Here is a 12,036-nt window from a genome sequence, read left to right on the forward strand (position 1 = left end):
CTTGGTGATGATGCCTTCAAGAACTTTATTGGTAGATTCCACTTGGCCATTGGATTGCGGATGGTAGGGAGTAGATGTTCTGTGCTTGATCTTATATTTCTCCATCAACTTCTCCATCAATTTAGATGTAAATTGGTTGCCCTGATCTGTTACAATTTCCCTTGGGACACCAAAACGAGTGAAAATATCCTCATAAAGAAATTGAACAACTGAATTTTCAGTGGCGGAAGGCAATGCCTTGGCTTCTACCCACTTAGTAACATAATCAGTACAAACCAGTATATACTTCTTTTGCTTTGATGGTGGATTAATTGGTCCAACGAAATCCAGAGCCCATTTCTCAAAGGGTTCAATGCATACCTGAGGCTGTAGTGGCATTTCATTTGAAGGAGTTGGTCTCCCAACTCTTTGGCAGCTGTCACACCTTCTAACATACTGCTTTGCATCTTTAAATAGAGAAGGCCAATAATATCCTAGAGAAAGGATTTTATAGGCTGTCCTCTTGTCAGCAAAGTGCCCGCCGCATGGTTCATCATGGCATGCCTTAAGGATGTCAGGCATTTCATCTTCCCGAACACACCTTCTGATTATACAATCTGGCCCTGTTTTGAACAATTCATTAGAAATCCAAGAATAACGTGAACTCTCCTGAATGATTTTCCTTTTTTCATTAGGAAATAAGTGTAGAGGAAGCTTCCTTGTAACTAGATAATTAGCCATATCTGCATACCAAGGAGTCTTGGTAGTTACTGCAAACAAGTATTTATCTGGAAACTTATCTTCTACTGGAGAATCCTCATTAGTGTTTTGGATTCTAGACAAGAAATCAACTACTGTGTCTTGTTTTCCAGGTCTATCTAACACAGTAATGTTGAATTCTTGTAAGAGTAAAAGCCATCTTGTAACTCTACCATTAGTAACAGGTTTGTTCATTAAATATCTTATGGCAGAGTGATCAGTATGGACAAAGGTTTCATAGCCGGTTATGTAGTGTCTAAACTTATTGATCGCATGTACCACAGCTAAGAACTCTTTTTCTGTAACAGTATAATTTAACTCAGTGGGAGTCAAATTTTTACTGGTGTAATAAATGGCATAAGGGATCACATCTTTTTGTCCCAAAACAGCTCCTAGAGCTGTATCTGAAGCATCAGTAGAAATGTGGAAAGGGAGTTTCCAATTTGCCCCCCTTAAGATGGGTGCTTCAGATATTCTAGTCTTTAAAGCTTCAAAGGCAGATTGACACTCAGGATCCCATTTGAACTCACAGTCTTTGGTAAGCAATTTGAAAAGAGGAGATGCTATCTTAGTGAAGTTTTCAATAAATCTTCTGTAATATCCAGTAAACCCAAGAAAACTTCTAACATCTTTTTGGCAATTTGGAACAGGTAACTTAGAGATGAATTCAACTTTGGATCTATCAACCTTAATCCCATCTCCCGAAATATGATGTCCTAAAACAATCCCTTCAGTAAACATTATAAAACACTTTTCATGACTTAAAGAAAGATTTGTTTCCTTACATCTTATCAGTACTTTTTCCAAATTTTCCAAAGCTTCTTCAAATGTATTACCATAAACTGTGAAATTGTCCATGTATACCTCTACACAATCATGAATCAGATCTGAAAAGATTCCTAGTACAGCCCTTTGAAATGTAGCGGATGCATTGCACAATCCAAAAGGGAGTACTCGGTAGGCGAAAGTTCCCCAAGGACAAGTGAATGTGGTTTTGTCTTGATCTTCAGGTGCTACCTGAATTTGATTATACCCACTAAAACCATCTAGGAATGAGAAATACTTTTTACCTGATAAAGTGTCTAGTACCTGATCAATAAAAGGTAGAGGGAAATGATCCTTTAAGGTTGCCTTGTTCAATTCTCGATAATCAATGCAAACTCTCCATTTACCATTCTTTTTGGGCACTATAACTAAGGGAGAAACCCATTGGCTATCTGAAATGGGGTAAATGAAGTTTACCTTGAGCAATTTCTGGAGTTCTTCTTTCACGATTTCCCTAAGGTTTGGATTCGTCCTCCTTTGAGGTTGTCTGATTGGTCTACTGTTTTCCTCAATATAGATGTGATGAATACAAGTCTTAGGATCGATTCCTTTCATGTCAGTGTATTTCCATGCAAATGCAGTGGAATGTTTTTGCAACAATTTAGTTAATTCTTCTTGTTGTGGTCTTTCCAAGTTTTTGTCAATGTTCAATGGTTTTCCTGGAAGTATTTCAACTGTAGAACTACCAAACTCTTCCATTGAGAAGAGAGACATCTGTCTAGAGGAGAGATATTCAATGTCCGCATCTAACTGAAACTGTGTAGAGTCATATTCTAAAGGTATTTCAAAATTTTCTAATGTATTTAGAATTTGACTATCCTCACTGATCTCAGAGATGGTTAGAACAAGTTGAATAGTATCCTCATCATCAACCCACTCATCTTCTCCTATTTCTGTTATTGCCTTTGCTGGAGGATACAATTTGAATTTCTTGGTGGAATTACCATCTGATATATACATGTCCCCAGACCTACAACTTATGAAAGCATCAGCTGTGGCCAGCCAAGGTCTTCCTAAAATAAGAGGATGTCCTCCTAGATTGTTCTTGGGAGTTAAAATCATAAAATCAACTGGATATTCCCAAGAATCTAGGGAGACTGGAATGTCTTCCAATACACCATCAGGTTTAATGATTGATCTATCTGCAAGTTGCAGTAAAGTAGGTGTAAAGATAAGGTTAGGAAGCTTTAACTGATCCATGGTCTGTCTACTCATGATGTTGATAGCGGCTCCTAAGTCAATCAAAGTATTTGGGATTTCAACCCCATTAATATGAGTTTTGACAATAGGGCTACCGGGGTCCACATATTTTTGCATGGTAATCTTACCCATCATAATGTCTGCAATTTTTCCAACTAGATGTATCCTTTTGGTGTCTCTGGTTCTCTTTCCTGTTTTCTTCAAACTCAACTCCTTTATTGTCTTCGCTAGAATGGGAATTTCCTTAATGGCTTGTAACAAGGGGATCTTGATATAGACATTCTTCAATTCATCTAGAAAACTATAGTCAGGCACCCATATTTTCTTTTCCACTCCTTTGTCAATTTGTAATCTTTCAGGAAAAGGAGGTGTAGCTAAAGGTGTAGGTTGCTCAACTATGGGAGTTGTAGAGGTTGATTCTTTTTCTTTTTCTTTTTGGATATTTTGGTTTTGAAGTGATACTTCAGAACCCTTATTGACTTTGAGAGATTCTTCCTCAGAAATGCTTGGTTGTTGAACACTTGTAGAAGGTTGATCTAAGATTCTACCTGATCTGAGTTGTACTTCATTGAGAGGAACAACCATATAGGTAGGGAATGGTTGACCTTCCATCATGTAAGCATTTTGAGGGTTCCTATTATTTGGATTTGGTAATGGCTGAGAGGGAAGGTGATTTGATTTCTGCTGGGATTGAAGCGATAGTTGAGAATTTTTATTTTGTGGAGGAGGTTGTTGTTGTTGAGGGTATGGCAATGATAGTTGCTGACCTTGATTTGGAAGTTGTGGAGCCTGGTGATTCTGAAATGATGGAGGATATTGATAGAATTGAGCAAATCTCCCATAAGGATTTTGCATGCTTTGCATCCATGCTTGAAAAGCATTTTGAGGTTGAGGCCAAGGTTGTTGCCAAGGATTCCAATTTGGTTGGGATTGAGAATTCATAGAGTTGTTAAACCCTTGATTCTGTTGCCCTTGCCAAGGTCTCCTTGCAATAAAACATAGAGATTCAAGTGTACTTGGATCCTCTTGAAAGACTGCTTTGAGGCCAGGTATTGAAGGACAATCCTTAGTCTCATGAGTTTCTGAGCAAATTACACATGTTTCTACAACGTGTGTGTGATCTGGATTTAAACAGGAACGCAATAGATTAGAGAGATAACCATAAATCCAGAGATGCAATAACCATAAACACAGAGATGCAGCGGAAATAATGCTTCATTTCATTAATGGAAAATACTGAAATATGCTTACAAACAGAAATGGAAAGAAACCAGCTAGGGCGATGGTAGCTTATCTCTGAGAAGAGATGTGGCGGCTACATGCCTCTGAACTGTTCCGAACTGTGTTACAATGAGGCTCGAAGGCCTATTTATTGTTGAGAAACAATGGAAAACCCTTCACATCCCGAAACCTAACCCTAGAAGATGAAACACCAAATTGTGGGCCCCGTTTGGGTAAATTGGTACATCAATTTCCCGGGGTCGTAACTTTGGCATACGATCTCCGTTTGACGCGTACGATAGCTCGTTAGAAAGATCTATCCGAGTACTACCACTTTGGGAAGGGAAACATCGGTCCATGGACCTATGTTGCCCCCAGATTCCCAAAAAAACGTCGTTTAGGGCCTCAAAACGGCTCCGGAAGTTCAGGACCCGAAAAACTGCTAAAAATAGTAAGTTGTGCTACAATTAAGGAAACTGAAAATGCTGAAAGAGACAGTTGTGGGGGTCCAAATGGGTTGGTGGGTGGCCACCCACATCCACCTGGATCATTCCTCCCCCCTTAGGAAGCAATGGTCCCCATTGCGTTGAGTTCCTCCATCTGCTGAACTTGTCCTGCAATCTCTGATGTGTCCAGTGATGGTGGGAAGCATGGTCGACGATGGTCCACATTGAACATTTGGTGCAAGCGAAGGAATGGAGGAATGATGTGCTCCAAAGCATTGTTCCCCATAGCCTTGGTACTGCTGTAAGGACCATGTCGGAGTGGTCTGAGCTTCTGATGGGTTCTGGTAAGGCGTTCTTTCTGCAGATGTAACCAAACTTTGTCGCCCACCTGAAACTTGTGTGGTACCCCTGTGGGTGAGGAGAAGTTGTTCCTGTGTTCTGTCATGACCATATCCCTTTGCTGCTGCTGCTGCGTGGAGGAACCCTTTGCAAGGGTCATGGATGTAGCAACGATCTTCCCCTTACTTTGGGAGTGAACCAGACAAATGAATTTCCTGGTCTGTGATATGAGCTTGTTGCCTTTCTTGGTAGTAATCAAAGATGTGGCGGTAGGTGGGGCTACCTCCGGTATCCTGTATAATGAATTATTCAAAGAAATAATGACAGCACGAGGCCTTGACTCATACATAGCATGTCGCCTCCACAAGTATGGCTGGCCTAACAATACATCACAAACATCCAGAGGTGTAACATCACACAATACCTCATCTGTGAAGGGTTTGATGCTGTAGGAAAGGCGGCACTGCTGGCGAACTTTGAGATCTCGTCCTTCATGAAGCCACCCGATACTGTACGGCTATGGGTGAGGTGTAGTCGGTAGGCCCAACCGCTTCACGACCTCTGCTGAAACCAGGTTCTTTTGGCTACCACTGTCGACAATGAATTGCAGCGGTGAACCCTTCACCCACATCTGTGAGTGGAAAAGACGCTCCCCCTCCTCTGGATCTTCGGGCTCATTTTTCTTGATCTTGGCGGTGGCAACAGTGGCACTGGGATCCGCATCAATGATCTGCTTCCCTTTGCCATTCCCCTTGTCGGGTTCTGGCTCAGGGTCGGAACATGCATCTGATTCGGAAGCCCTCAACTCAGCCACCAGTGACTGCTTGGTCCGACACTCACTTGTGTTATGAGTGGGACTCTTGTGGAACTCACACCACTTCCCTGTGTCCTTCTTTGGATTCATGGTGTTGTTCTTTTCTTGCGGCTTCGACGGGTTGTCTTGGGTCACCCCGCCTTGGCTTTGTCCTTTGGGCTTCGGATTTGCAGATCCAAAGTCTCGCTTCTTCTGTTTGAACTTTTGCTCGATTTTGACAGCATATCGATATGCTGTGTCGAGTGAGTGGATGTTCAAAAACACCATCTCTTCCTGGATGTATCTGTGCAGGCAACCACGATATTTGAGTACCAGATGCAACTCAGAATCTTTGATACCCAACTGTGTGCGAAGGGTATGAAAAATGTTTGTGAACTCCGGCACATCTTGGTCTCGTCCCTGCCGCAGTGTGGTCCATTTGATGTATTTGTCCTCATAGCTTCCGACAGGGTAGTACTGCTCCTTGATGGCATCCCGGAAGTCATTCCAAGTGGGTGCAGCTGAAAATAGTGAGCCTGTACTTTCATCCTTCTGCTCGCAGTAGGTTTCCCACCAGTCCTTGACGTGGGGGGCTGCTTTGAGAAGAGCGAAAATAATCTTTTCCCGACTTGAAAATTCATGAACAGAAAAATACCCATCTAGCAGATTTAACCATTTATCTACGGCATCTGCGTCTATTTGACCCTCGAAGATGGGGATTTCAAAATGAACTTGTACCTTGAACGAAGTGGCGTTTCCAGAGTCGCTGTTGGAAGCCGATGCGTCGCCTCTGGGTAGCCGCTGAAGGATCTGCGCAAAGCTATCCATCATCGCGTTCCTTTGCCGCTCGAGCGCTTCTTCGAGCAAGATTTTGATAGGATCTCCTGTTCCCTCGTCTTTCTTCTCATTCGCCATGGGAGGCCGTCGGGATTTGCGAGGCTGGTCTTGCAAAGGTTTGACCAGTTCAAGCCTTAACTCCTTATATCCTGACCTCGTTGGGGACATGCAAAGAAAAACAGAGAAAAAGCAGACCGCTCTGATACCACTGATCCGGATTTAAACGGTAACACAATAGATTATAGAGATAACCATAAATCCAGAGATGCAATAACCATAAACACAGAGATGCAGCGGAAATAATGCTTCATTTCATTAATGGAAAATACTGAAATATGCTTACAAACAGAAATGGAAAGAAACCAGCTAGGGCGATGGTAGCTTATCTCTGAGAAGAGATGTGGCGGCTACATGCCTCTGAACTGTTCCGAACTGTGTTACAATGAGGCTCGAAGGCCTATTTATTGTTGAGAAACAATGGAAAACCCTTCACATCCCGAAACCTAACCCTAGAAGATGAAACACCAAATTGTGGGCCCCGTTTGGGTAAATTGGTACATCAATTTCCCGGGATCGTAACTTTGGCATACGATCTCCGTTTGACGCGTACGATAGCTCGTTAGAAAGATCTATCCGAGTACTACCACTTTGGGAAGGGCAACATCAGTCCATGGACCCATGTTGCCCCCAGATTCCCAAAAAAACGTCGTTTAGGGCCTCAAAACGGCTCCGGAAGTTCAGGACCCGAAAAACTGCTAAAAATAGTAAGTTGTGCTACAATTAAGGAAACTGAAAATGCTGAAAGAGACAGTTGTGGGGGTCCAAATGGGTTGGTGGGTGGCCACCAACATCCACCTGGATCAGTGTGTCCAAGGGACATTCCCTTAAAGCATGTTTCTTTCTACATTTCAGGCAAAAAATGGCCAAAGCCTCAGCTTCTGCTTTTTGTTTATTGTGAATCTTAAGGGTATCTAGTTGTTCACTAAGACTCTCTAAGATGTCAGTTTTGAATTCATCAAGCATATTTCCGATTTCAGCCCTACTTACTGATCCTGTTGCAGATTTATTTGCTCTGAGGAGAGAAGGATCTCTAGGCCCTTTTTGAGTTTTTGATTTGCCTCTTGAGAGATGGATACAAAGTTCTGCTATATCATTGAGTGAAAGTTGAGAAATATCCCCTTTCCCCATCATGTTTAAGATATATATCCATTCATCCCTAATGGCTTTTAATAAGAGGGCTTTTAAGGTCTCTTCATCCAAGCTACTCATTTTTGCTCTTTCCAAGTTATATTGAAATCTTTCAAGTAAATCTTCTAAGCTCTCATCTTCTCTTTGTATCATTTTAAAAACCTCGTCCTTGTGATTAGTAGGCATACAATAGTCCAAATACCTATCCAAAAATGTCTGTTTCATTTCATCCCAAGACCTAATGGATTGAGTGAGTAACCCCATGAACCATTTCAAGGCTTGATCCTTCAGTGTTGAAGGGAACAATTTGAGTTTCTGAGAGTCATCCAGGTAGTCATAAGTTCGACACACCACTTCAAACTCAAATAAAAATGTTTCAGGGTCCTCAGCCCTTAACCCATGGAAATTTGGGAGGACAGATGGTGATATGTTTTTCATAGTGGCTCGGGAATCCTCATTAACAATGGGAAACCCAAATGAATTATCCCCATTTCTATTTCCTCCTCCAAGGGGACCTCTACCTCCATTATTATTGTTGTTTCCTCCTCCTCCTCTACCTCTACCTCTACCACCTCCTTCTTCCTCTGCCATGATGGTTCTCCTAGTGATTTCAAAATCTTTTGGTTCCTCTACAAAAGGTGCAAGAGAAGAGATTTCTCCTTCTTCTTCAGATGATTCCACTTCCTCAATTACAATTGGTCTTTCTGTAGGAGAAAGGGAAGAGTCTCTTCCTGGTTCAAATTCAATAGAAGGTGTAGGAGAGTCAACTCTTGGCTCTTGAATTCCAGGAATTCTAGGACTAGGAGTGTCGGTTGGAGATAAGGGAGGTGTCTCTTGTCTATCCCTTGAAGCAGATGGACTTGTAAAAATTGAACTTCGAGCTCTAACTAAAAACCTTCCCCTAGAATCTCTAGCTCTATGCATGTCATTTTTTATTATTTTTCTTCAAGTCAAGTTAATAGTTCTTTTTCTGATCTTCCAGTTCACTCTAGGTGCAAGAAGAGAGCATACTCAAGAAACTACCAAATCAATAACTTTCTCTTTTTTGATCCTCCAGATCACCTTGCAGTGCAAGAGGAGAGCATGCTTTGATAGGTTATCAACTTCTTTCCTTCAAATTTTTATGTTTTTTTTTTCTAAGAATATGGCTACTTAATTTCACTTCCCCGGCAACGGCGCCAAAATGTTTAGTCAATTTAGTGTTTCTAAATTGATGTCATTAATTGTCAACCCGGGGCTCGTAAGCTGATGAAGTGAAGGTGTACTATATGTACTTAAGCAACCTCTTAGATATTTTTGTCGTTTTGGGGGTGTTGTTTGTGGTCAATTTATCTTCCTAAGATGGAATGGAGATTTTATAAACAGATGAGTGAGTGTGTGTGTAAGGTGATTTCTAGATAAGTGAGTGTGTGTTACAGGTGATTTCTAACTACCTTCTAAACTTGCAAAGAAAAAGCTTGAAAGAAATAAATAACTTGAAATGAAACTGAAAGCAAAGAACCACTTTCTAATGGCACTAGACACCATTCATGCTGCTGCAAATAAAAAGGTAAGAAAACCACTTTAAAAACCAATGATAATGTTTATCTCTTCCTAACTCTCTGCTTCCAACATATGGTACTATGTAAAACACGATTAGGAAGCAGTTAGAGATGAGTTTAAAAAGTGATCAAAAATGAGAAAAATCTACTTTAAAGACTAGTTATAATGTTCAGCTCTTCCTAACTCTCTGCTTCCAACATATGGTACTATGTAAAGCACGATTAGAAAGTAGTTAAAGATTAGTCTAAAAATTACTCAAAGCCAGCTGTAATTTATTAGTATTCTGATCTCTAAAAGATGAACAATTTATGATAAAGAGACCATCAATATGTTAACATACAACTTTGAGAAACTAAACTAGAAATCAGCTATGAAAATAGAGTAAAGGCAGCAACTTTGAATCTGTCAACTGAAAATACCATCAGATATAAAGCAAATACACAAAGACAAAACAATCCCGGGTTAAAAACCTGCAAAAACAATACTGATCAGTTTAAAATGAATGCTGGAAATAAAATGACATGAAATCAAATGGTATACTATTATACATGATAAAAGAAATAAAGATTGCTGAAAGCATGAAAATGAAACCAAACACTATGTACACGGGTTGTCATAGATGGGGGCCCTCCATCCACGCAACCAGCTTAGAAGATCAGCTGCAAAAAGGTGAACAGAACAATCTTCTTTTTATAAAACCAGCATGTCAAAAATACAGTGAAAAGTACTGTAGGAACAACCTTCTAAAACAGAGTTTTTATACAAAATCAGCGCAGCAATTACAATAATCAAAAAGCTAATCTACAAGCGTTGGCACATGCTTATTTATAAGCACAGAGGCAACTACTCTCTGCGTGAACTAAGCAACTACAACTTAACCTATTAACTACGCAGCAACACGCAATCATAGCTAACTAGTTTGTGCAACAAACACGTAGGTCACCCCGTGCACTTTTGAGGCAAACGGCCATCATGGGAGACAAATCTATGCTTGGATCCTATCTTTAGCTGTCCTCGTGGCAGGGAGGAGGTGCCAGCTACAGTTCCGTGTCCCAACTACTCACGGCTCTCATGCCACCGTTTAGAACTTGACCGTTTGACCGAGGGAATACCTGCATTGACCAAGGGCATACGTGACTGGTTTGGCTCAACCAATAGCATACAATCCATGTGTACATCCAACCCAACATGCCCATGTGGCTCGTTCCTTCAGAGGACACGTGGAGCATATCAAACAACAAAAAGGCTGCGGAATCTCTGAACAGCTGCGGAATTGCTGAACAGCTGCGGAAACTCTGTTTATATGTCAAAAATCTAAACCAACAGTAAAACATAAGCAAAGTTAACTAATTATGCTTAGAGACATCAAATGTAATGATCTGGGCGGAAAATAGAGCAAAAGAGAGGGATAAGTGAAGAAAAGCTGTAGGTAATGATGGATAATCAAGTGCAAGTTAGAGGTTCTACATCATCCACATGAGGACTTCGACTCGAATTTGAAATTGCAACAAACCAAAATAGAATATAACAGGGAACCAGACAAATATTCAAGACTTTCAGATGCCTGAAAACCTAGAGCAAATGCAGAAATTTCTTATAAGATATAACATAAACTTCGCCGATATCAATCTTTCACACAAATCTAATGTTTATTCAGCCAAGCTATAAAGTGTAACAGCCTTATATATCTGATTGTAGGACTCCGCGATCATTCCTATCTATGAACGTTGAGAGAGGCTTTGGAAGACTTATTTGCCCGGAAGCTTCCATATGCTCTGTCGCTCCTGTCTCTCTCCGGTAAGAGAATAAGGCCGCTGTCTTCTGTATGTCTTCGGGAATTAGGCTATCTTTCTCTATCTGTTTTTCCTTTTGTGTTTTAACCCAACCCTTGCTTTACGCTCAAGAGTCTACTTCCCTCTACAATCAAATATTTTCCTTCCCGACAAACAGAATCCTTCGGAAGAAAGGAGGCGATCGATTCTGCAGTTAACGTTTCTTGCTCTTAGACATGGCAACTGAAAGGTTATTTAAAGACGATGCCAGGGACGAGAAGGGTGAACGGGCCAGGATGGCTTCGTTTGTTGGTGGCATGGAAATATCCGACCTTGTAAAGACGACTTTAGGACCTAAAGGGATGGACAAAATTTTGCAATCCACAGGCAGGGGACATAGTGTCACCATTACAAATGATGGCGCTACTATATTGAAATCACTTCACATAGATAATCCTGTTTCCAAAGAAATGGTCGACATCTCGAAAGTCCCAGATGATGAGGTAGGAGATGGAACCACTTCAGTAGTTGTTTTTGCTGGTGAGCTCTTGCGAGTGGCAGAAAAACTAGTAGCAATGAAGATTCACCCTATTACAATTATCTCTGGTTATAAAATGGCTGCTGAGTGTGCTCGCAATGCTTTAGAACAGCGGGTTTGGGACAATAAGGCAAATTCAGAATCCTTCCGGTCCGACCTGATGAATATTGCAATGACAACACTCAGTTCCAAAATCCTTCCACAAGACAAACAACATTTTTTCATGCGTGGATTGGAGCAGTGTTTTCCAGAATACCCTGCTTCTCCATCAGACTCCAAACCGGACCACACTTGATATGACAGCGTTCAACGAGACAACGATTTTTCCTCCAGCAATCAACGGAGCCAACGCATGCACTTTTCATGGACCATTCATGATTACAGCAAACGCAACATAATTACAGCAAACCAATAGTCATAATTACAACAAACGTATGGAGCAGAGCGCAGGTAATGGCAGAGAATGAGAGCGCAGGTGCAGGTACGGCAGACAAAACGCAGGTAATGTCAGATATTTGCAGCGTCTAAACAGTGGCAGCGTTTAATGGGTAGCGATTGTGGAGGGGCAGTGGACAGACTGACCACGCAGAGGTTCTT

The 12,036-nt window shown here is 41.2% G+C and overlaps 1 pseudogene; it reads left to right on the top strand.

Moving 5' to 3' along the window:
• The first annotated feature begins 11,137 nt into the window (after positions 1–11,137).
• Positions 11,138–11,734, top strand: LOC149235532 (T-complex protein 1 subunit beta pseudogene; annotated as a pseudogene).
• Positions 11,735–12,036: the final 302 nt, after the last annotated feature.

This window comes from Pinus tabuliformis, chromosome 8, assembly GCF_031772625.1.
Source record: "Pinus tabuliformis cultivar Carrire ecotype Pingquan chromosome 8, CPIR1, whole genome shotgun sequence".
Lineage (NCBI taxonomy): Eukaryota > Viridiplantae > Streptophyta > Pinopsida > Pinales > Pinaceae > Pinus > Pinus tabuliformis.